Source organism: Falco biarmicus, chromosome 5 (genome assembly GCF_023638135.1).
Source record: "Falco biarmicus isolate bFalBia1 chromosome 5, bFalBia1.pri, whole genome shotgun sequence".
Taxonomy (NCBI): Eukaryota; Metazoa; Chordata; class Aves; order Falconiformes; family Falconidae; genus Falco; species Falco biarmicus.
The window spans coordinates 67,034,623-67,059,637 of NC_079292.1; the positions used below are offsets into that span (position 1 = coordinate 67,034,623).

General features: G+C 44.0%; 1 protein-coding gene across 4 annotated transcripts in view; it reads left to right on the forward strand.

Moving 5' to 3' along the window:
- The window catches only part of DENND5B (DENN domain containing 5B), a 118,875-nt gene that overhangs the window by 9,317 nt on the left and 84,543 nt on the right, over positions 1–25,015 (forward strand). The window lies entirely within an intron of this gene.

Genomic DNA, 25,015 nt, shown 5'->3' on the forward strand with positions numbered 1-25,015 from the left:
CTGTGCTTGAAAAAGAGGGCTGAACATTTTGTAATGAAACGATGAAACCAAGTGCTCCCTTAACTGGTAATTTATCAATGAAATATTGATCAAACAGGCCAAGCAGTCTGCTTTGGACTGGCTGACATTCAGGATGCAGCTGGAGCCTGCTGGGAGAGGATGCTGCCGTGATGGTCCAAATAGGTATTGCTTGTGCTGACTTTAGGTGTCTGATGGGTTCTGGAGCCCAGGTTCTTGCTGGCCTGGAGACTGTCTGGAGGGTCCAAATCCCTGATTTAGAAGCCCACCTCTTCTGATTTTTCTCCAGGTTGCTGCTGAGATGAATCCAGTCCGATGGTGTAAATACCTTCTGCTGAGCCCTCTGGTCTCATGAAAGATAATCAACATCTATTTTTTTTAAATTCAAACTATGAAGTATTTGAGCGAAGAATGTAATATACAATTGAGTAAATATTTGGCTTCTCTTTGTTGAGGGAGGGGAAGATTTGCTGATTAGTTGGTTACTCACACAATAATGTTTTTCCATCAGTATTCCCACTTGGTATTCTTGTTTGTTTTATGCTGCACAAGACTCTGACATGAATTTAAATTTAAGAACAATTTTATACTTTAAAATGAAACAACAGCTTTGTTAACATAGACCTTCAGCTGTGATGCTGGCTGGTGTGGGAGGGATGAGGGACTGTTGCACAGTTTCTGGAATGGGACTTTTTGTAATGTAGATGTTGTGCTTTCTCACTTTGTTTATTCTTCCAGTATAACAATTTGAAAATACACAGCACTGAGTATTTGGGGCATAATTCTCACATTTTATTTAAAACACAGCCCCCCCCCCCCGCCCCCTTCCCCCAACAACAACAACAAAAATCCAAACAAAACATCAGAAACACCCAAACACCTAAAATTTTGTGTGAACATATAAAGATTAAATGGCTGGTCATGACTCTCAAGGCTTAAAAACTGCCAGGTGCTTTGTAGAATGGCTGATGGTGGATGTATGCTCTGTCACAGAGCTTTTTTGGAAGGGTGTATTCTGCTGTACGTTTTGCCTTGTAAACACTTCAAGAATGTCAAGGCCAGGAAGAATGACACCAGGTGTCTCTAACGCACCCCTTTTCTGGCTGTCAACCTTTGTCTGTAATGACTATTGTTATGAATCTATTAAGGGAGAATATTTTTTTCTGGAAGTCAGGGTAGCAATTATTCAGCACAGATGAATTAGGGCTTGAGCCTTTTCCCAAGATGATGCTATTCAAGATAGGTTTGTCTTACTAGCATTTGCAAATGTGTTGACTCTTTCTGGCTTCAGCAAGTGTGATGGCAGATGTTGTTTGACTCTTAATTCAAGCAGGGATGTGTAGTCTAGTGTTTCTGTCTCAAATCAAGGAGTGACTAAGTGCTAAAGAATCCTGGTGTAAGGAATGCTATTAAGTAATCATTTTTTCTCTGTATAAATATGAACATCTGCATCGGGTGAGGCAGCTGTAGCTGTGGCCTGCTGTCATACTTAGCGAAAGGGGAACGGTGATGGGAGATGTTAACTTCCACAATAGCAGTTCTGGTTAATAACTTATGTCGTTTCTCTGCCTGTGTCTTTGTTTTCTTTCTTCCTGGAGCTGCCCACAGGGTGGTGAGTTGGGAGGGGAAAGAAAGAGCCCGGTTGAAAATTGCTCAGTCTAGCACACTGTTAAGAAAAACAACTAAACCCCCCCTCTAGCTTAATGTGGGCTGAACTTCCCATGAAAACTCTGCCTTAATGAGCTCGGACCCCTCAGCCCTGCTTTGTCCCTGTCAGCAGGTGAGAAAGAGCTGAGGTCCCTGGCGCGGGTGCCCTGGCTGTGACCCAGGGGCTCGGGGCCCCGATTAGTTCAGCTCTTGTGCTTTTGGCGGGAATAAGAATGAGAAAACATCTTGTCTTGGGGCCTGGATGTATTCATGCTCCTCGCCTGCAGGTCTGTGCTAGTGCTGGAACAGGCGTTTGTTTAGGAGCTGGCGAGAAAAGGCGCGGATTTAGGTCTGGCCAGAGCTGAGGATGAATCGCTCAGAGCAACTATCGCAGTGGAGTGTCCAAGATATGTCATATTTAAGAGTGGTGAAGGTCTGAAAACTATTTGCAATTCAAAATCTGTCTTGGGTTTCAGTTAGTGGTTAATATTTTGTCAGCACTTGGTGGCAATGACTTGTGACTGTGTCCCAGCATTGCTCTTGGTGTGCTGAATAGCTCAAAAAGGAAGCTGGCACTTGGCGAGAGACCATCTGTGTTGTTAATAGTGTAGCGTTACCCCACTCAAAATTAAAGCTTGTGTGATTGGTAACATGATCACACTAGACCTGTTTGCCTTTTTTTCAAAAAAGTCAAAAAACTAAGTCCCAAAACCAATCTGTATCCTTACCTACCCACTTCTGAGCCCATAGGTCAATTTAATTTTGCCAGAGGTGAAATTGAAAAGAGGGGGATTTTTTTGGTGTGAAGTCCCTGCAGCTAGAGCAGAGATCCTAATTAACCTTCCAATATTACAAAGGCTATGGGAAAAGCAAAAGCATTTTATAAAGCACGAGAGGCCCCTCCACGTAGGTATCAGGGCAGGCTAATTGGGCACAATGCTGGGATCCTAGCGGAGCGTGCATTGCCTCCTGCCCATCTGGTGGGTCGGGGAATGAAGGGGTAACTCATGGTGCTGAGGGGAAAGAAGGGAAGATCAGAGCTAACAGGCCTGTGTGAGCAAAAGGAGCTACAGATGAGAGGACCGTGGTTTCTCTCCTGGTGTCCTATCGCGTAAATCCTAGTGCTCTTCACCCATACCTGTGAAACCATACAGCTGTGTTAATGCCACCTTTTGTAATCTTTCCTTCTCAGGCTCAAGTGAACTGTGTTAGGAGAGCAATTCTGCTACAGCTCCTACAATGTGATAACAGGTGGTGGGAGCAAAGCCACATTTGGCAATAAATAGCAATGCAAGGATGGTTGTTTGCTGGGTCAAGGTCCTTCCTCAAACTCAATGAAAGGATGTAGGAGCTCGGCTGTGTTGGTGCTGTTGCATCCAAGAGATGAGTCTATGGAAAAGCTCTGCCCCCACCCCCAAATGCACTGAATGAGAGGTACAGCAGCAGAATATGCTGGGGAAGGGGGTTCTCAACTTTCTTTTTCCTTCTTAAATCTTCCTTCTTCTCACACTTAAAACTGAACTGGCTCATCCTCATGCTTTATTGTTTTGAAAGGCTATTCTGACCTTTCTGATAATATTGTTAAGAACCAAGAACTATATTCTGATGTATTAAAGTGCTAATGATGCATAAAGAGTCATAAAACTCCATTAAGTGCATTAAATTTTGAGTAACTCCAGTAAAAGGCACTGTAAGGGATGGCTAATCACTCTGTTTATGAGTTGTCTTGGAGGAAAATGGCAATATTCAGCTGAATTTTTGCACTGAAACCTAGAAGGAGATGGCGTTGCCTTGCAGTACAGTGGGAGGCTGGCAATCCACGCTTGATTAATCTGCTCATACCAAAGTGACATCGCTCCGTGCTTTCAGCAAGCTTGTCATAGACGAGTGCATTTATGAGCCCCTGGGCAACTGAGACTACACTTGGAGGGCAGGGGCAGAAATCAGGAAGAATAAACATTGCTGACTGTTTCTCTTTCTTACGTTACCTATACATACTTTTTTCCAAGCAGTGCTTAAGTGATTCCATGTTAAAGTGAACATTTTAAAATGCGTCTTCACATCACTAACAGTAGCAGAGCTGTTGTGTGTGGGTTTGACCAGCTGGGTTATTTAAGCCTTTTTGTTTCCCTGGACTTTCTCTACTTAAAAAATGTGATCTTCAGATGTGACGGGCTGACTCTTGATTAGTCGCTGCTAGACTATGCTGAGCCTTAGTACATTAGAGAGAGGCTGGGGCCAAACCTCCCCCAGGGCTGGCCAAGCAGTCTGCTGAGCCATCATCTTCTTTTGAGTGGATTCAATTAACTGGTTGGTAAAAGTGTGTAAAAGTCTCTGAGGGCTGATGATAATTTGCGGTCCAGAAAGTTTGGAAATTATTCTGTCCTTCAGAGAAACCATTTCAAGAGGCTACTTAGCTTTTGTAGGGTTGATCATCTTTTACTTTCTCTTTCTGAATGTGTTCAATAAAAAAGGGATTGCAGCTAAATTTAAGCAAACTCTTGCATTCACGACTTACATTTCTGTTTTCCTTTGTTGCAGTGGCTTACTGATAATTGTTTTGCTAATGCATTTAAATTCTCCTTAAAAATGTATTACCTGGTTTATTTTGTGGGAGGTCATTGGTTTCACAACGTTGTATAAAACTGAAACCAAATCCTTCTGTCTGCAGCTGCAGTGTTAAATAGAACATCATTGTCATGTGGTGAACATGGCTGTCAAAACACTTCGGGCGAAGTGGGTAACATGAACAGTTCTTCTACTTTAAATATTTATAGAAGAAAATGCAAACTCAGAATGCTGCCAGCAGACAGACATACTGCTTAAATACATTGTTGTGTTGGTGAGGGCATGAATCTCCGTGCTGCAGCTTTAGGAAGAAGACAGCGAGTTGTCTCTCCTTGTGCACGAGCTCAACAGTGTACTTGTTCTGCGCGTAAATATCTATGAAAAGAAACTGGAAGTTTAAAACTTCAGAAGAAAAACAATAGCTCTATGCGAGTGATTTGCCTGCCAGCTCCCCCCAAAACAGTCCATTCTCTTTGCCCACTGGTCTTCTGCTACAATAGTCATGGCATAAGCTCAGCACAAGCCCCCTCTCTCATGCCCAGCCTCAAGGGCTGGTGCGTGTTTATTTCAGGTCCTCTGGTGCAAACAGGTGGTGAACTACAAGTGGTGAGATACTGAGGAGAAAACCATGTAATTAAATCTGTCACTGTAGTGTAATAAATCTCTGTTGTATTCTTTAGCTTTTTAGATGCCTTTCGAGCGATACACAATGGCTGTGATTAATGACTATTGTATTGTCTTAAATAATAAGCTTGAGCCTTCAGATAGGTGACATAATTTAGCCGTAATGAGCGTCAGCTTCATGCGTTTGATCTCAACGCTTTGAATTTCAGCGTCATTGTTGCCATGTCCTTGAGAGATCGTTTTATGCTAAAAACTGGTGAAGGGGGATGGGAGGCCATTTCTGTGAGCGTGAAGAAGCCAACCAATCTGTTGCTCTGAGGGCATTGACTTTTTTTGTTTATCTCATTTTTAAATATGCAAGATGAAAGCGGTTGGTTAGTTCATAAACTGGACCCACTGTTACTGAGAGAGATTGTCTCTTTGACAAAAGTATTCCTTGCTGGGAGGTGTCTGCTGACAGAACTAGTGATGGGTATTTCCTTTTGTGTGTCAAGATGCACCAAATACTCATAGCAGGGAAAAGGCTCTTCCATCCTTTCCACACTGCTGCCCTGTCCATCACCACCTCAGCAGGCTTCTCTGTTGTTTTCTCTCTTGACTGAAGGCAGCAGGTCTTTGGTATGAGCTCCTAATTTCTTCACATTTCTCTTTCCATCGCCTGGATTCAGCTGACAGGAGAAAACACGTTATATTCTCTTCCCTGCAGCTACTTGTGAAGAGCTTTCCCCTCTCTGTGCTGTGTACCTGCACAGCACTTTGGCAGAGCTGGGAAGGGAGGGCTGAGAAACTACAAAGCATATCAGACCTAATTATTCAGTTAGCATAAGGGCCTTTCTTCCCTGCTTGGGATATGTGCTCTTGACTGTGTGGGTAGTTTGACTGACATAGTGTGCTGATTTCAAAGCCATTGCACAGTGCCGCATAAATGCTTCAGACCCAAATCCATGCTCCCAGCCCAAAGGGGCAGCCTTAACGGCAGCCTTTGCAGGGCTTGTAAGTGAGGGGTCAATGCAGACTCTCCCCCCATCATTATCTCTGTGGGGATTGGGGGGGAAAGGGGTTTTAAATCCCTCACCCTTTCCTATTAAGTCTGACTCATTTTGTCTGGTTTAGCATTGTGGTAGAAAGAAACATAATGGATTTGTTAGGGTCAGTGCTTCACAATGTGACAGTTGACTTTGATGGGCAATAGGGCCTAGTTTGCCACTCCAGACAAAGGATTTGTAGGTCTTGCAGGCTGCCATCTGTTTCTAAAAGCAAGTTTTTGTGGAGAAAGGATGCAACTTGCATGCTGAAAAAGTTGGGTGTTTTTTTCTTGAGAACTGCTGAGCCTTTGTATTTGAGCTTTTAATTTCAAAACTTAAGTACAGATTATTAATAGCAGGACTCCCCTTTTGCCCTCTCTCGGGCAAGCTCCACATCCAAATACCTCTAGTGGTGGGCTGATGTCTTCTAAAATACTTGTACTTTAGAATACATGTACTTACACCCCAAGTGTTTTCTATTCTTTCCTCCAGCGTCTACATCAGCCTGTCTGAAATACAATGTCTGGCTGCATTCAGGTTGTTTGCATTTATTCTGATACAAAAGAAAATAAGCAGGATTGGAGAAGAAATAATGTTCAGCCTTCGTTTGGTTTTTTCACTTGTGCTGAAGTTTTGTCTTGTGCTCTCTTAAAAACAGCAGAAGAAATAGTTGATCATACTGTGCCCCTGTAATCTAGACTGGAAAGTCCTATTTTCCTGCAGTGATTCCACGGTGGAGTCTCTTAAATAGAATGGCCAGTCGACCTGTAGGGCTTAGACTTGCTGACAAGTACGATCTATTTATGTGCCATGTGTTAACCTGACTGTTAATGGATTGTTTCTATGTATAACTACTGGAGGTAGCACAGGGCTGCGCAATCCAGGTCTGGAGGGCAGGAAAAGATCCTGCTGCAGGACTTAGCAGAAATAATGAGTAAAGCCTCTGCAGTTTTCTTCTTTCCAGCTGGAGACAAACAGGACTGCAAGCACTGATAAAGAGATCCTGGCTCACAGTCCTGTCCTGCCTATTTATTTAGCCAGTTGCTCTCCTGGTGCAATACGGCAGGGGTTGATCCAGTCCTTCCCAGCACCCTTACGGTGCATTTTTCTTTTTTATTAAGGGGAGCGACTGTTGTGGCTGCCGTAGCTGTGCAGCTACACACGTGCGTCACAATATGGGGCTGGAAGTGCAATGCTCCCCTCGTTGTGGCAAGTGAGTTAATATGCTGCCGATGAATGTCACTTTAAGACTGTGGCAACAGCCAAAAGGAACTGGCACCTTCCACCCACCCCAAAAGACAACAGCCCATGTCCTGTGCCAGAAGGGCCTGCCTCCGGAGCCATCCTGGGCATCTCGGCACCCTCCTGCAAACCAGCATTTCCCACCAACGCTTTTTCTTTATTTCTGCCAGTTGCCAGCCACTGGCAGACCACTGGGAAGCAGCAGGGGGGCTCTTGCTCTCATTGCCCGAGTGCTCTGTTTTGGCCGTTCCTGGATTTAACCTTTTCTCCAGACTGGCTCCTGGCCCTGGTGAGTGCCATGGTGCCGGGGACTGGCTCGGGAGAGGGGGCTGCCAGCCCTGCCTGCTGCTGGGCAGGTGGGAACACAGCCATCGGCTGGCGAGCAGCACAGCGGCTCCGACGCCCTGCCCTGGCTTTCCTCACCGCTCTGCACCAGAGCCAGCACTGCCTGAGCAAGGAGGGATGTCCTTCTGTACAGGCAGCTGTGAAGAGAGGAAGATTTTTTTTTTAGGGAATTAAACTAATAAAATGACTGCCTTTGATGTGGTGGCCTGGTTCTCTACCAAGCGTTCTGCTGCAGGAGGTAGTATCCTGCTCCTCTGCCAGATGTTCCTCTGAAGTCTGTTCCTGGCTCCTGCAGAGCAGCCCCTGACTGCCTGTGGAATCTGCCAGTGGTGTGGCTTCCTAGGTCAGTTCTTCCACCTCTTCCTAGCCTCCACGTTTATTCCTTAAGTGTGGGACTCTTCAGGCTTCATCTTGAGAGGTGAAGACAGCAGCCAGATTCCTTGGGGATCCCATCCTTGAACACATCAGGAATATTTTTTGTCAGAGGTGGTTCTGCAGCTGGTGTGGAGCACCTCTGCTGAGCAAAGTCCCTGTCTTGCTTCTGAGGAGCTGAGGTCTTCAAGGTCCAAGGGGTGGCACAACAAGCCTGGAAAACACTCCAGGTAAATACCTGAGGTCCAGAGAAGCAGCATTCCTGGTCAGTAGGGTTAACTTAAAAGAGAGTGTACCCAGCTCTCACGGGATCGGAGCTGACACATGGTAGGCAGTCATCACAGGCTGCTTCTGCTGATACAGGCTCCTAGGTACTCTACCTGGCCATTTTGTAGAGTTTAAATATTTTGCCAAGAAAGGGCTTGTCAGGTCCTGCCATGTAATCTAGCCATCTTAGGGTAGTTGATGCTGGTGATTTTCTTTGGAGACGTGGTGGTTTAGCTATCAAGTATATGCCTCAGGAATGAGCCCACCCAGCTGCCTCCAATTCCTTTCAGGCAACAGAAAAACTTCATGTGTTTTTTTAGGTGTAACAGTGCCGTGGTGTTGAGTCCTAACACCCAGATGGGACCTTTGGAAATATACTTGAGGAAGCCCAATATTTTCATGCAGTTAACTTTTAAATTACCAAAGCTGAGAAACTTGTGCCTGTCTTCCACTAAAATACAGCGTGACACAACAAGCTTCACGGAAGTGTCTTCGTTAGCTTAAGAGGAGCAGATTAAATTTGAAAGGGTTTTGTTTAAGAAACATTTTCATAAAGGGATGCAGTAGCCACTGATGATGCATCAAGTACTTCTAGGTGGTTGTGTTATCACTATATTTTAAATGAGTGTTGAGTTTAAGAAGCCAGCATGCTCTTTAGGGTCTATTTGTGGTCTCCACGCTTTTGGCAACATATGTATATACTGCTCCTTGGAACTGTCAAACTTGCTGTAGTGGTAGCGATATGATCCTGTGTATCTTCTCTTTTTGTGTGGTCTTTGTAATCTTCTACACCTTTGGGGGAAAAAAAAAAAAGAAGGGGAGGGAGGAGAAAATATTCAAGAGTGAGGACAAAAACGGTGGAAGCATCATTTATAGAAACAGCAGCTGATTTAGCTGGTTTAACCAAAGAAGTATTGGCCCCATCAGAGGAGAACTATTCTGCTGTATGTAATTGAATTTGCCAAGCTGCAACAAGCCGTGGCATTGCAGTTTCAACCCCTGCCTTTGCTAGTCAGCGGCATTCAAAGCTGCAGAGAGATGATGAAAAATGCTGAGCAAATGCTGTGTGAACTGTAGAGTCAGCACTGAAATGCCTTCTTGACCTGGTCATGATGGTGGGTTGTTTCCTTCTTCTGAGTCAGTTTGGGACATTTGGGCACGTGTCTGACATGCAAAAACGAATTGCTTACCGCAGGTAGCACGGGTTGCCACTGCGGGGATTTTCTTCCTTGCAGAGGTCTGCGTGTGTGCACTCAGTGCCTTCCAGGCAGGCGCTTGCACAAGCTGTGCTCTGGAGAATGCCTCTGGTCTGATCAGAGCTTTGTGGAGAAAGGAAGCTGAGATTGCTTGGGAGCTGCAAGAAGAAGCCAAGAGTTTTCACATCCCGTTACACAGAGGCATTATTTGTGTCTCTAAGAATAAGGGTATAGTAGAGGACTCTACATCCTAAATTTTAATCCTGACGTGGCATTGACTGTAGTCCCGAGGAGCTTTATGTTCTGTCTTTCCTTCAGTCTACTGGAAAAAATGTGTTATTTGTACAGGGCAATGAAAGCGTTGACTATGAAAGCTGCAGTTATTCAGACGTACAGTTGGATGGTTCTGAACCAGTGCAACGCTGAGTGGTTTCAGCCTGCCTTGTGGGATGGCAGGGGACTAACGTCCTACCAAATTAGTTGTTACTTTAATTGCGAAGGGGAGGAGTGGTGTTCAAATGAGTGCCTTCCATTTGAGTTCATTTGGAGCTGTGGATATAGAAGCGGCTGTTTTTGTTTGATAAACTTGATAAACCTCATCTGCTGTAACAGTGATTTAAATTGCAGGAAGATAAGTTGAGGTGGAGAAGGAAATTGGAGGGCACAGGCTCAAGCCTGAGCAGGAAGGTTGTTTTAATAATGTAAAATGCATGTTGCTTTGGTTCGGGATGAATGCCAACTCTTCAAAGTTTTGAAGGCAAAAAGGCAGAGACCTCAAATTGTTTAGGAGTAACTGAACGTCATATTTGAATATGTTTGAGATGCCTCTGAGAAGCAAGCCAGAAGACTCTGTAACTAACAACCAACAGACCAAGACAGAAGACTATGTAACTTCCTTGTGAGAACAGGCAGGCGCTCTTCTGGGTTTGTGTTCTCAGTCCTAGCATGAGAGCTTTCTGTTTGTGCTACCCAAAATAGTAAAATGTGCTGACGAAACGGAGGAATTTAATGTAATCAGGGGAAGACTGATGTAGTTTATCTGTGGGCATGGGTGTGCCTCTGTGGGGGTGTGAGATTCCTGCCCTAGATTAAGGGAGACGTGTGTGCTTCTGTTGGACCCAGAGGAAATGATTTGAAGTGCAATGAATAATGTTTGGGAGGGATGAAGAATAGGAGGCAATGAACACAAGTATCTTCCTAACTTAAGGTTAGTTATCTTTTAGGTTTGGTTTGTTTTGTTCTGGTTTGTGTGTGTGTGTGGTACACCACATTTAAAATAGCTCAAATGCAAAACTTGAGGTTACAAAGCACACTAAAACTGGAATACAGACTGCTGTTTGGAAAAGCAAACTTGCAGAAATTTGTAAAGAAGTTTGTAGCCTAAGAAATGGGCAAAACCAATAAGAGACCTGATAATTTTTCAAGGTTCTAAGGGAAAAAAGATTATCACACAGAAGAGTGATGAGTTGGTGAAGCCAAAAGTTAAGTAGTTTTACAACACTGTCAAAAATCCTTAAAGCACAGATGCAAAGTGCCTGGGAGGCTGCGGGTGGTGGCGGCTGTTCTTTCTCCGCATCAGTGTGTGTGTGTGTGTGTGTGTGTGTGTACAGATGCATGTGCAGGTCAAGTTCCTCTCATCCAGTACAGCTGAAGGGACCCCAGATAACCCATATTGTTAGAAAATGGAGTTTCTGCAGGCTCACAATTCTCTGTGACCCTTTGCCCCTCACTAGATGAGAATTCAGCAGTTTTCTGATAGTCCTAAATGAGAGCCGATGACCTTGAGGGCAACAGGTACAGCTTCAAGAAGAATCGTGGCAACTTAATGGCTTCTTGTGTGTGTTTTTTCTGCACCAGATCTGAGAATTAAATAACTATAATCTTTTGCATGGGTTGTGCTGTCAGTGATCTAAGCAAAGAGGCCTACTTCATTTGGTGCCAGGGCCCTTGCAGATGAAGTAATTGCAATGCTTTTTTTTTATGGTATGTGACAACTGATACTAATGCGTGTTCAAGAGCCTCATTAGTCTGCAAGTCCTAGTATTCCACGAGGAGTGATCCTCTAAACCTCTTCAAACTTTTCACTTATGTTAACAGTAGAAATCTTGACACCTGGTTCCCTCACTCTGTCCTTCAGTTCACTAACAGAAAGTTGTGGAACATGAAACAAGAAATCAGGCTTTTGGGGGTTTGGTTTTTGGTGTGTATGTGTGCTTATGTGTGTGTTCATGATAAGTCAAGATAATGTTCTTAACTTCCTTAGGAACTCTGAATATAAACCCCATGTTTCAAAATCTAGGAGGTAAGAAGTAAATAGGAGTGCTTCTGATAAATGTTTCTAAGAGGATTTGTTGAGATAAGTGACGTATAGGGATTACCCCATTTATATGTATATTTGTACTACAAGATGAACTAATGTTAGACGCCTGACAGACCAAATCACAGTACTTCTTAAACGGGTACAGCATTTACATTTTCCTTGTGATATGGCTCTGTTGCAGCGTCATTTACCACAAGCTTATCCAGGAGGCTTAGTTTGTGCTGTGAAAGCACAAGCTCAGTTAGTTACATCCACATTAACCAAAAATGTTCAGTCGTCTTAGAAGATGACTTAATGGCTGACAGCTGTCCTTTTTCCTTCCCTTTTGAAGCTAGCAGGCCATGTGTCACTAGCCAAGGTGGTGCTTGTCAGGCCTGCATGCTCCTTATCCCTACAGTGTGGGTACCACATAGTTCTGGAAGGTGATGGGTGGTTTCTGAAACAGTCTGCAACAGTTGTCCTGCTGTTGGAGCAGCCGGGGAGGATGGAGGTGTTTCAGTAGGGTGGCCATGGGTTACAGTAGCACAGGCAAAGCAGTGACTGGAGGGAGAGGAGAGTTGCAGCTGTTGAGAGAGCAAAGCAGTGACTGGAGGAAGAGGAGAGTTGCAGCTGTTGAGAGAATTGCAACAATTTTAGGGAGATGTGTGACTTGATCAGGACTAGCCTGTCTGGTGGCACTTAACTGCACAAAAAGACTTAGCTGAACTATGGTGCTAAAAATCTCGTGGGTGAGAGCATGGAACAGATTTTGGCAATTTTCAAACTTAAGTCCATTCTCTGATACCTGAAATTCCTTCAAAAACAGTTTTCAAAACAAGTGTTCTTATTCTTCAATCTTTAACTCTTGTATTGGGGCATTAACAGAAAGGAGGGGATTACCTGAGGGTCTGTAAGCTTTTTTGCAAGAGTGACTGTGGTGGAAGAGGTGTCAGAGGACTTGCTCTGACAGAAGTAGATACCCTTCAGAAGAGTCCTCTGCTCTGCAAGCTTCATCTTTCTCCACAGTTCTTAACCTGTCTAGTAGGAAAACGATCTTACAATTCTCTTTGGCTTCTGCCTTACCTTGCTACATGTCCAAAGGAAAGTCGTTTCCTTTCTGAAATGTACCAATTTAATGTAAGACATCTAATTGTAGTTGTTGCCATATGTTGCATTACTGGGTTAAATTTAGTCGTAAGGCTGAATTAAAAACTAGGTTGTCTCATTCAGGCAGTCCCATGTGTTGATTAAGTAGCTTGAGCTGCAAATGCTGTTCTGTGCTGCATGTAAAAATGCCTGCCTAGATCGCCAAAGAGGATTCCAAGTGCTTCGTATTGCCCTGTAACGGTGGGTAACACATATATGGCAATCCTGTCCTGGTCAGATATGCTGTCTGTCTTGTCTAATAGCTAGTATATGCTGTTGCTATAGCATATAATCCATCAACAATGTTATAAAATAACTCTCCCTACGGGGTCGCTTCTTCATGGTTACCCTTTGGAAAGGTTGATTTACGTACTGAAATAGCAGGGAGCTTGTGCGTGTGCATGCACATCCTTCTACTGAGCCCAGTGTGCTGTGATGGGCAGGCATGGGCAATGACCAGTCTGCTTTTCATCCTCTGCTGATATCAAAGGGAGTTTTTGTTCTGCTGTCTCCTATGTACCTAGAGTTCTTCCATTCATGAGCATCCCCAGCCTGTGAAATAACTGTGATGTTATTCACACATAACCAGGTGTGATGCCTGTGTAACTTTGTTCAGTTTGTTTGATGGATGGGATTTATCCCCATCACTGTATTACGTTTCTATTGCAACTTCTAACCTTATTTTGGAAAGTCATTTAATTAGTTGGGCTGGGGTGGGGAAGGAAGTCATAGCTTTTTGAGACGTGATGATATTTTTGGAAGTGAGAGAGGAGGATGTAGTTATTTGGATTCCTTCCTTCAGGCTGCCAGATTGACTTTCTGAAGACTGTACTAGTGCAGGCAGATTTGGCATTTCTGAAGAATACGCTTACTGCTTTTTTACACAGTGTTAGGAAACTATTCCAGCTCAGGGAGATGCTGGGCCCCACCAGTAGTCTAAGAAACTACAGAAGCAGTGTATGCATTGCCCTGGAAGGGAGCTGGTACATCTGCCATTTTGGAAGCCTGTCTCAAATGGCACAGCAGCCTCTCGGTGCATGGTTACACATGTTTAATGAGCCATGGTCCTTCAAACAGAGGCAAGAATATGAAGAAATAAAGTACTAAGCAGATTGAAGCGCAATGCAATCACTGCATTAATCAAAACTGCCCTGCTATTTAGCACAAAACTAGTTGAAAAAAAGTAATGCTCATCAATATGGATTTAATTCATTTGCAAATGATTCCATCAATACTTTGGTCTTTGATGTATTCATTTTATCCAGTAAATCTGTTATGTAGCTAGTATTTCTCACTGAGCAGTCTCAGCCCTCCATAGGAGGCAACTTGCTGGCAAGACGGAAGTTTATCAGCATGTTTGGTCACTGCAGGTCTGCCAATGAAATCCACAGGTAGTTGTTTGGACTTGCCTATAGAAAATTCCGGGGAGAGCCCCCAGAATCCTAGGAAGAGCAGAAGAAAGCTTCTAGGTCCCATTTTAATTTGTGTTTTTATGTTGTGGTTGGCTGAGGGTTCAGCATATCTGCATCTCTGAGCACCTGGGAGGCAGTGGTACAGGCTGACAGAAGATTCTGGGGGTGCTCCCGTCCAGAGTCGTGCTCAGGATGCGTGCTCTTCCCTACCATTCCCTTCTCCCCACTCCTTCCTAGGCAGTATCCCTGAGCTGTTCCTCAAGAGGAGTAGTGATACTAAAACCTTGTCTTCTGATGAGAATCGATGCATGGTATCTGCGGAGCTGAGCAAGGAGAAAGTCTTATTGCTAAAACTGTCGTTGCAAAGGGGATATTAAGAACTTTGTCTATTTAAGGAAAGCTTAAGGTCACACTATTTATGGCTGTTGCCTACAACAAATCTCTTGTGGAAGAAAAGGTGAGGCGGGGGGAGGAAAGCTCTTTGAAAGTTGTGTGAGCACCTGGCGTGGGTAGGACTGGGTGTCGTGTGACTTCTGAGTAGCTGCTCCTGGACTAGTCATTCTTGATGAAAAGATTAAATGTCCTTATGGTATAAAACATGAAGGTGATGTATCTTTTCAATGCCATCCTGTAGTTCATATTCCAAGGCCCTACCATAGCTTTGGTTTACGAAGACAAACCTTTTGGTTGTATTGCAAGGCCAGTAGCAGCTGCAAGGGGCTGTGTGAAGGAGTGCATTCTCCTAGGGCAGAGCACAGGCCACTGCTTTGCTGTGTGTTGGAGAACTTCAGTACCTGGCTGAATAAAAAGCTTCTGTAGGTTGCATAAACTGTTTGATACGGCATGGCACAAGGTAAAGCAGTACACTGTGAAACATTAATGTAGAACTTAAAATCTTGCTTTAAAAACTTGTTAAACTTTAATTACAACAAGCATGGTTTAGACACCTCATTAAAATGTTAGAACTTGATGTTCAGTGTATGAGTTCAAGCAGGAGAAGATTATCCTGAAATATGCATGCAAACAGGATTTCCCCTGCCCTTCTTCAGAACAGTAGGGACGAAGCATCAGAAAGTAAAGTATGACATTAGAAGTGCCAGTTACAGCTATCTGCATGGATTGAAGTCACTGGGTTCCTATCCATGAAACAGCTTGCCCCAGGAAGTAAAAAACAATTGTTCATCACCTTCTCCTTAATGTGGCCCATAAATCTCTCTGACCTAATGAAAGCTGCAAAGCACAAGGGGAACTTTGATTCTGTAATGCAGTTACAAGGTTCAACGTGAAACTGAGGAAGTCCCTGTCCACACTCCCAGGATTTGTCCCTGCATTTTATCCAGCTGAGGATTGGTCAGTTATTTCATCTGGCAACATTGAGCTCATCCCAGTCAGGTGAGTGGTGTCACCAGGGAACAGTGGGGTTACAGTCACCTTATGGGTCTTGTCTGTGGTCATTTTACAAGCTTCTTGGCTTAGCCAGGCATGATGTTTTTCCTTTACTCTCAGGTGTTGTCAAAAGCATGGCACTATTTGCAGCAACGTGCAATCCTTAGTGTAGGCTCTGAAGTGATTGTAGTAGCACATGTATAGTAGTACATGTAGCGATTGGCTTGGCAAGGCTTTGCAGCACCCCACTTGCAGCTGGGTGGTCCGTGTCTCTGATACGGAGAACTTGGGCACTGTTGCATACATCTCTAGGAGGGCCTTTTGTTCCTGGTTGCAGCAATTATGGTTCAGTGGTTCTGTACAACTGCTAGTTCTCTTAATTTGATCCTTTATTTAAAAATAACAAATACATAATAAAATAAAATAAAATCCCTGGCTCATTGCAGGGATGACTATTCCAAAGCAGTGAAGAGCCTGAGGCTCTTCAGGTGCAGACTTCTCTCACTGCAGTAGTTGCCTTGGTGTAAATGATAAATGTGGTCATGTTGAATAGCAGCATGTTATTGGACTGCCTTGGTAGTGTGTCGGTGGGAGGGAGGGCAGAATGAGCAGTATCCTCCTAAGAGGAAGTTGCTGGCTACACATTTGGAAAACCTTGTGATTATCCCTTTGTAAGCCACCTTTTCATAAGGTAGCTATGGGAACTTTCTTTCAAAGACAAGTAATTAAATATTTTTCATCATCCTACATTTTAGTATTTCATTCTTCCATTCCTTTCTTCTGTGTCCTAACAGTTTTCTTTGGGAAGTTTGGGTCACAAATGCTAGAGAGAATGCCTGTCTTTTATTGTCATTTTTTGAATCAGTACACATTAAAATCTTTCTTCCTTTAAATAAAAATTTCCACTATTCAGAAATTTTTAATTTTTTTGCCTGTGAAACCAGAGACAGTTTCCCTGAACTGTTTAAAGCTGTTTGCTTCCCTTCCCCATATCCTCCCCATCCTCCAGGTGTCTTTTTAACAGAAGAGACTGAAACTGTCTCTGAGGCATCGCTAGCCTACCATGCGATGCACTGGAGCTTGTGGAGACTTTTATATTGTAATTAACTTGCAGATGTTTAACATGAAAATTTTGTCTGTGGATCTGAATGTGGCATCATTTACCATGTGGAATAAAACAAGGACAGGGCTTCGCAATACTAATGAGTCTTTTTAGTCAAAAGAAATGTGCAAATCTGAAATAGAGATGTCTGAGATAATTTTGTGGCACTTGTAGCAAAGTGAATCAACTCGGCTGCACAGGTGCTTAGAACAACAGGGACGCAGGAAATGGAAACCTTTGATTTTTCTCTTAAAATAAACCCAGAATTAACTACAAGCACAGCTTGTGGTGCCTTTTTCTAGCCAGTATAAACCTTCTTGGTAGACTACCTGTAGTCGTCTCCTGACAGCAGTCCGGTAATAAAGGCTGCTGGCTTTGGGCTAGATGTGAAGAGCCAGAAGTGACACGGGCCTACGTTTCCTTTGGTTTCTGTAACACTACAAGGATCGTAACTCTGAAGCTCTGGTGGCAGCTCTGAGGCAGAAGTGACCAACATTATACAGAGCATAAAAGTACTGGCTTTTTTCCATGTTACTTGCCATGTCAGCTGTACTTTTGCAGGGACCCATAGGGTCCCGAGCAGTCCTGAAAATCTGATTACTACAGGCAAAGCGGATAGTGGCAGGTGGGGAAAAAGCCTCAGCATTGGTTTAAGGTGCATGTGTGTAGGACAGACTGGAGAGTGCGTTTGAGCAATGATAGAAAATCATAAATGGGACAGCAAAATGGTAATGATTAAAGTTATAAGAAAAAGAATATGGATGTGTCTGATCCTTTCTAAATACTTGACAAGCAATGCTAAGGCAGCTCGGAGAACAGAGTATTCATCTCTTTCTGCCCCCTCCCCAGCTGGAGCCCATGGAGCAGGGACACGGATGAGAAATTAAGCAAAAGATTGCAGCCACTTTAAGGACAGCAAATCCTGTTCACTAAGATGTATGTAGATGGTTACTGAAGCTTCATTTAATATTCTGCTTCATCTCTGATGTGTGGCCTTGCAGAGATCCTGTAATTTTTGTAACTGAGATATTTGAATGCTCCTTCTGAATTTAGGCAGCAAATTGTACAGATAAGTACCAAAAGATTATTTACTTTTTCTTTAGATCGTGGGCATCGTAATTGCTTAAAAGTTATTGTATTTGCTAATTTATACAAAAAGGACATTGTGGTTTTCTGTTATGTACAGGCCTGTCCCTTGTAACAAATGCAACATGAACAAATTCCCATCCCATCTTTTTTTTGGTCTAGTTTTTATTGTAGTACAGTGTTTTAAACAGCTGATACTGAGTAATTGAACATGTCTCCAAATATGCTTTCAGATGACTCTTATTGCTAATGTGTGAAAAGGAACAAATGCTTTAGGGTAGTGGCTATCTTAATGTTCCTTAGGAGAAAAGCATAAGCCCTGAGTGCTCCCTTTCACATCCCTAGTCTACTTGGGCTGTGTATTTGGTCAGCTTTGTTCCTGTGACAGGATTTCTTTTAAGGTAGCTAACTTATGTTTGTTCATATTTCTTGAAAAAAAAGGATGATGAGCCAGAACTGAGTCATTTTGTACTTTGGAGGATTAAGTAGAATTTGTGATATTACATTTACTGGTTTGGGTGAATGTTGCAGTGAAGTTTTCATATTACCGAGGGCCATCACTGTTCATCCAGTTGCCTTGCTGCGGTCTGTAAAACAAAATGACAGCTACAGGAAACATATGGTTTCAGTTTTGGGTGGCACAGTGTGTTAAGCAGTTCAAGATTTGTCGTCTTAACCTGTTTATTGAGCTTGATTTTTAGTAAGCTCCATCAGTAGGGTTTGTTTGTTCTAGGGTGACTTGTGTCAGGCTTCCCCTGGTGGGGCACCAAGTCTGTTTACAACACGGGTGTCTGTCTCCTACAATAGTCATACAGTTCTCATTCAAATGGAGCTTTTTTTTTTTTAGAGCTGTTTGAATGTTTTTAATATTCAAGCCCACTGCAGTCTCATAACTTAACCTACCAGCTGAAGTAAAGGCTTTTAAATGAGACTCTTCACTACTGTTCCTATGGTTACACTGGAACAGAAACCTGCTAAATAGGAGCCAGAAGGGCACAGAAAATCTTTTAGTAACAGTTGCTATCATCATTGCAACTTTACAGTTTCCAATTTATTCTTTCATGTTGTCTGCAACATTTTCTCTTTAAGTGGAAGCGTATCTTTCTGAGGATTAGTGGCTGATACTGTTGGAATACAGTAGCTAGAAGATGATGGAGACACATCCCCTGGAAACAGCTTTTTGTTCTGCTTGCAAGTGGATTTATTCCCCCACCCCACCCGCCCCCCTTCCATCATTTAACTTAAATTGCAAAGCGCTCTTTCTGTGCAATTCTAAGAGATAACTCCTGAGTTGGCTGTAGGTGACTTGCATGCAAACTACAAACCAGCGTGTCAACGTACACCTTCCTATCAGGTGGTGGGAGTAGTAAGTGGTACGTTAACTGCTATTGTGGGGAAATAATAGATATTTAAAGCAAACAGTCAGCAGTTCCTTGAGCACTGGAACAAATGGAGCCCAGGTCTCCTGTGGATTTGCCTTGTGCATGATTGATTTTTACCATGTGAGAACGAGCACGCGCCTTTCCTCACAGCTGGGGCATTTTGTGGTGTTTCCCTCACGTCACATCTCCAGGGGAAAGCACACACGGCAGGGCAGTGCTAATGGGAGCTATGGCGTCCTCCTCCCTCCCTCCCTCCTCCCCACCCTATGCCCACCTTTGGGTTGGAGCAGAGGGGTGTCCCCGCTTGCCCATTTTCTCCATCTGCTTTTACTAGCCCAAGAGCATGCCAGGTCACCGCTGCAGTCTCTGGGTGCTCATCCCCTGGGCTCCCTGGGGAGGCATGTGGAGAGGTCAAGGTGCCAGGCTGCTCTTGCCTGGAGGTTGGAGGGGGTGTGGCAGGGCTGGGGCGGCCATGGAAGGGGTGCAAGGGAGAAGATGCTCGGCAGTGAGCGATGGGACTGCCCCCTGCCCCTCTTGACCCTCCCCGTGTTAGTGAGAAGCAGGAAGGCCCCTCTCCTTCTCTCCAGGGTGGTGCCAAGGAGGCAGCCAGCTGCTCCTGCGGCACCTGCACACTTGGGCTCTGCCTTCAGCTGCCTCTCCCAGAGAGACCCTTCCTCTGCTAACCCCTGGGGCAGCAGATTGAGATGTTGCTTCTGTTATCTCGCTAATGCTGGTGAATGCAGAGTTTCCACTGGAGAGCAGGGTGAGCGGTAGCTGTGGGAAGGCACATTATCTGCTTGGGAACTGACCTCTTGGGGCTTGTTCTGGTTCCTGTTTAAAAGCATTGTCCTTGTGAAAACATCCTCAAGCCCTGTGGCATGAGAGCTGGCTGAAGTCAGCTTTTGTACTGCAAAAAGCCCAGGGTAATTAGGCTTCTGTATAAATAACACTTGAGGACACATTAAAACAGAAGAATGTTTATTCTAGCTGCTCTCTGAATACATGCGTTTGCCTTGCTTTTTAGATTATTGTCAAGGGTGGATAGAAGATCATCATAAAGGAGGAGCAAAGAAAATCAGACTGTAATCACATAATGCAAGCCTTGTTTCTCTTTTATAATACTGTTTGTGACTCAGGTTATGTGCAATTTGTAAGAGTTGTCAAACCAAAGAAAAAATTAAAGAGATATGGAGATTTAACAGAGATGGTTTGGGAGGGACTAAATGGAAAGTGGCAAGACTACAAATTGTGAATTAGGGTCTGCTTCCTGCTCTGAATAATTTCAAGGTGTGCTATGTAGCATGGTGTGTACTGGAGCATACTTGCTTTATCCTAGTGGTAAAGTGTCAAGAATACCTGGGGCCAGTGGGGTTAGAAACAACAACAAGCTGTTGGGGTACTGGGAGGGAAAGCAGCAAAGCAACAAACTGTACAATATATACCTATTTTTCAATCATGCTTTGTGATAAGTTAATTGCTTTTGGTGGTGGACTCTGCCCTTTGAGTCAGCAGGTAGGCTCTGACCTGTGGTTGTTACCCAGCCCCAGGGCTGGAGCTCCCTGGGGGTTGGGGTGCTTGCACCCCCTGCCCAGCTGCCGCCAGGGAGCCAGTGGCTGTGTCCTGCCAGGCACGGCCTGGGAGTGGCCATGTCCTCAGCACCACGCTGTTTTCTCCAGAATATCCAGAGGACAGAGGGTTTGGCATAGTGATAGTGCACTGGTGCCATCATTTCTGGGATAGCCACCCTGAAGAAAGGGACTATTTTGTGTCCATCACTTGGCCTGAAATATTCTCTGTTGTGAAGCAGCTTGAGGTAAACATGAATGATTTTTTTTTTTTTTAATTAAATAAATCACAAGATTGAAATGCAGACAATGCTGTTGCAGAGTTAAGAAAAACAGGTGAACAGGGGTGAAAGAAAAACTGGAGCTATAATTTCTCGGACTACCTTCTGCCAGCTAAAGAGCTAGCTGTCCTTACCTGCTTTGCAGATGCTCGTATCTCTCTAATCTCTCCAAGAACCAGTCAGATGTGTGCTGTGGCACCTGGCTAAGCCTTATGTGCTGGTGGGCTGATAGCAAATCATTAGTTTTCTCCATATGAACCTTATAAATGTATATGGCATGTAACCATGGTCCATGCACCTTGTATGCTATGAAGTTTCCCTTGAGACCAGCAATGACAGCAATCAGTCACTCAGGGTGATGGGCAATTTGAAGGCATCTTGTGCAACTTAGCCATAGGGAATAGTGTAGCAAAGTGATTAATAGAAACTAATTTGAGTGCCTCTTCTCTGAGGGATGATGGAACAGCAAACACACTGCTTGTCCTGGGCTGGATCTGAGACTTCTGCTAAGCTTGACCTGTAATAATGTTTTAGCGGAGGTGAATTTCCAGCACTGGTGTAAATAACTCTGCCTTGGTGTATTGACTGTACCATTTAAGTGAGGGTTGCTGACTGCTAGGAGACGGGTCTTTCTCCCCAGTCTGCTACTTTCTGGGAAGTGAAATTATTGTTCTAGAAGCTAGTGTTTTATTGGTGTTCTTCTTCAGATGCTTAAAATCTTCTTCAGTCTTTGCTATGGTTATCTTTATGTGAACACAGTAAGTCTTAGAGATAAAATGGGAAACTCCAGAAAAGCTGTTAACTGCATGAATAAATTCTGAATCTAAGATTAGTAACACTTCTGTCTTGTCAATATATAGGCATGTAAACGTTCACTTTGTACTTCCCCCTCCCCCTCTGTGTCCATTTTTGTCCTTTAACAAAGTTTCTTTTTTTATTCTTCTCAGCATCATCAGTAAGACTGGCTTTTTCATTTCCCTTGCCCTGTGTGTAAAAGCTGTCTATTGAATGGCCAATGATGGAAAGGTGTTTTAGATTGTGACCTGAGACCAGGTCCTTCTGCACCGAGTTCCGCAAACAGCTTTAAATGCAAAATTCCTTTGTTCTACATCTAGACACTGCGAACTACTGAGAGGTATCGATTCCTTCTGTTTTCCTGCTGGGCAAGTTTTAGGTCTAAAATGGCCAGCAAAGAGTTCAGTCTGATTCCTTCTTCTGGTGGGATTTTGATGGGAGGTGCTTACGGGCATGATGAAGTAGCAGCTAGTAGCTCTGGGAACCTTGCTGTGATATTGAGAGCCCTACTGTGCCCCATGAAGGGTGGCATGCTGCCTTCTTCTGCCGGTACCCAGATAACTGGAAGATATTGTTTTTTGCTGAAGATGGTTGCTGAAGCCCTTCAAGCATGTGCTTTATTTGTTGTTAATAAAGTGGAGAAAAGTGCTATCTTTTTAGTCAAGGTGCTACAGTAGTCCTAGAATTTGGGTGCCATACCTGAATGGAGATGAGGGACATCTTTTTAAACATGAGTAGGATGTAAGAAAACAGACTGATTAAGCTTTCTGGTTTTACTCATTTATGGTTAGTGTATGTGAAGCAGAAGTCCTGTAGCCACTGACAGACTTGTAAGAAAGGTTAACAGAGGCGTTTCCTTTTTGCTCTTTAAAAACATGATTTCCTTTCACCTGCCTCAGCCCTCCTTCTGGTGGTCTTGAACGAGATGAACTGAAAAGATGAAATTTTTCTTTCCTTGGTCTTTCTGCTGTTCAAGAACCTATAGAATCCAAATCCTGTTAACAGGAAAAAAAGGTGGGGTTTTGGTTTTTTTAAAATGGACTTTATAATTAAGATGGCATATTGCTCTTTTGGAGTGAGGTGACATATGAAATAAACCTAAAATAAGGAATATCTATCTTTAGATGCCTTTAGTTGCTGGGATCTTTGTTGGCTGGATGCATCACTTGGCAGGCACCACCCAGAGCCTTCTCCATAGCTCTCTGGTTGTTATCCCTGCTTTCACACTTAAATTTAAGGGCTAGTGAGGAGGATCCCCATGCATGCGAAGCTGGACAGGGAGCAGACCCCAGGAGTGTTCACACACTGACTGAAAATCAGACCACTGGGTTATGTTTGAGATCCTTCTTGCATGTCTCCTTCCAATGTATGAGTGATGCACTTCTGTACTTTTTTTTTTTCTTTCAAAAGCCATTTTCAGTTGATAACACCTCTTCTGGGACACAGGAGAGGGAAATGTAGACCCAGTCTCTCCCCACTCCAGTAACCGTGCGTGCCCCCCCCCGCCCCAAGGCAGGCATTCTACCTCTTACACCATGTTAAAGCAGACCATTGCTACTTCCTTAGAAAGAAGCTTGTCGGGGTTTAACCCCAGCCGGCAACTAAGCACCATGCAGCTGCTCACTGACCCATCCTGTGAGATTGGGAAGAGAAGAGTAAAAGTAAAAAAACTCATGGATTGAGATAAAGACAGTTTAATAGGTAAGGCAAAAGCTGCACACGCAAGGAATTCATTCACCACTTCCCATGGGCAGGGAGGTGTTCAGCCACTGCCAGGAAAGCAGGGATCCATCATGCATAATGGTTACGTGAGAAGACTAATGCCATTGCTCTGAAAATCTCCCCCTTCCTCCTTCTTCCCCAATGTTATGCGCTGAGCATGATGTCATGTGGCGTGGAATATCCCTTTGATCAGCTGGGGTCAGCTGTCCCGGCTGTGTCCCCCCCCAGCTCCTTGTGCCCCCCCCAGCCCGCTCACTGGAGGGTGGGTGAGAGGCAGAAGAGCCCTTGCCTCTGTGCAAGCCCTGCTCAGCAGCAGCTAAAACATCCCTACATAATCAACACTGTTTCCAGCACAAATCTAAAACACAGCCCCATACTATGAAGAAAATTAACTCTATCCTAGCCAAAACCAGCACAAAGATATAGCTGCCTTTTGTGAGGGTACTATTCTTGTAAAACACTTGAAGCTTGCTTGCTGGATCAGGCCGTGCGTGCAAATCAGGCAAAGCGGTGCCTGAATTGTAGCTGATGTGGGCAGGAGCTTTGTCTGTGGTGGCTGAGGGAGGATGCGTGGTGGGAAGGAGCATCCTGCAGAGCTGGAGGTGCCTAAGGAATTTTCAGCCAAAGGAGAAGTTATTTAACAAATCCATAAACCTGTAATCAGTGAGCAGCCAAGCCTGCAAGTGCAGAAAACCAGGCTTTTCATACATATAGAAGGAAAATCCTATGGTGTTGTATCCACTTTTGGATATGGATTTAAAGTTTTTCGAAGACCGGAGAGCTCAGCACTGTTACTTTTCCATTAAATGGATTTTGTAAGAGCCTGATTAATACCAGCCTTGCTGCTGATTAGTTTGTGAAATAGTTCACGTGCAAATGTTGCCTCTGCATTTGCTGCCTCCTGGGAAGATGATGGATTCTGTAATTCATGTCAAAAGATCTGTGTGTCATTCTGCAAACAGAGGTGATGCTTCAGATCAAATCAATAGATCACTCCCAAGCAGGAAACCTTCCAAACAGGATACCCTCTGCATTTTAAAAACAAACATCATAGCTAATACTGGTATACAGGTACTTACTGACAGCATGCTGATGAAGGCATCTCTTTTTTTTTTTTTTAGAAGCTCCTGTGGCTTTGTAGGTGCTCTTTAAAGCATCTCTGAGGTTGGTGAGTATCTTTTACATGTGGAGAGCCAGGCCATAGTAGCCCAAGGTGCTCCCCCAGGAGGGGAGTGTGCTTAAGTGATGATGGAAGCTTCTCTTTGGACTACACCAACAAACAAAAAGCTACCCTTAACCTCTTGCTATTCAGCTTCCGCAGCTACGCATAATGTAGTTTTAGCCAAACCAGAGAAGAGGTGAATGAGGAAGATGGTAAGCACCTTGTCAAAAAATAATTTGGTTGTTTCTCTTCAGATTGAATCTTTCTCGACTCTTCCTTCTTTCCCTATGTCTCCATCTCTAAACCAAGAGCAGCAGTCATGTAAATGAGCCTTTACTTATACTGCTTCTCTCAGTCTTGATGCATCCTAATT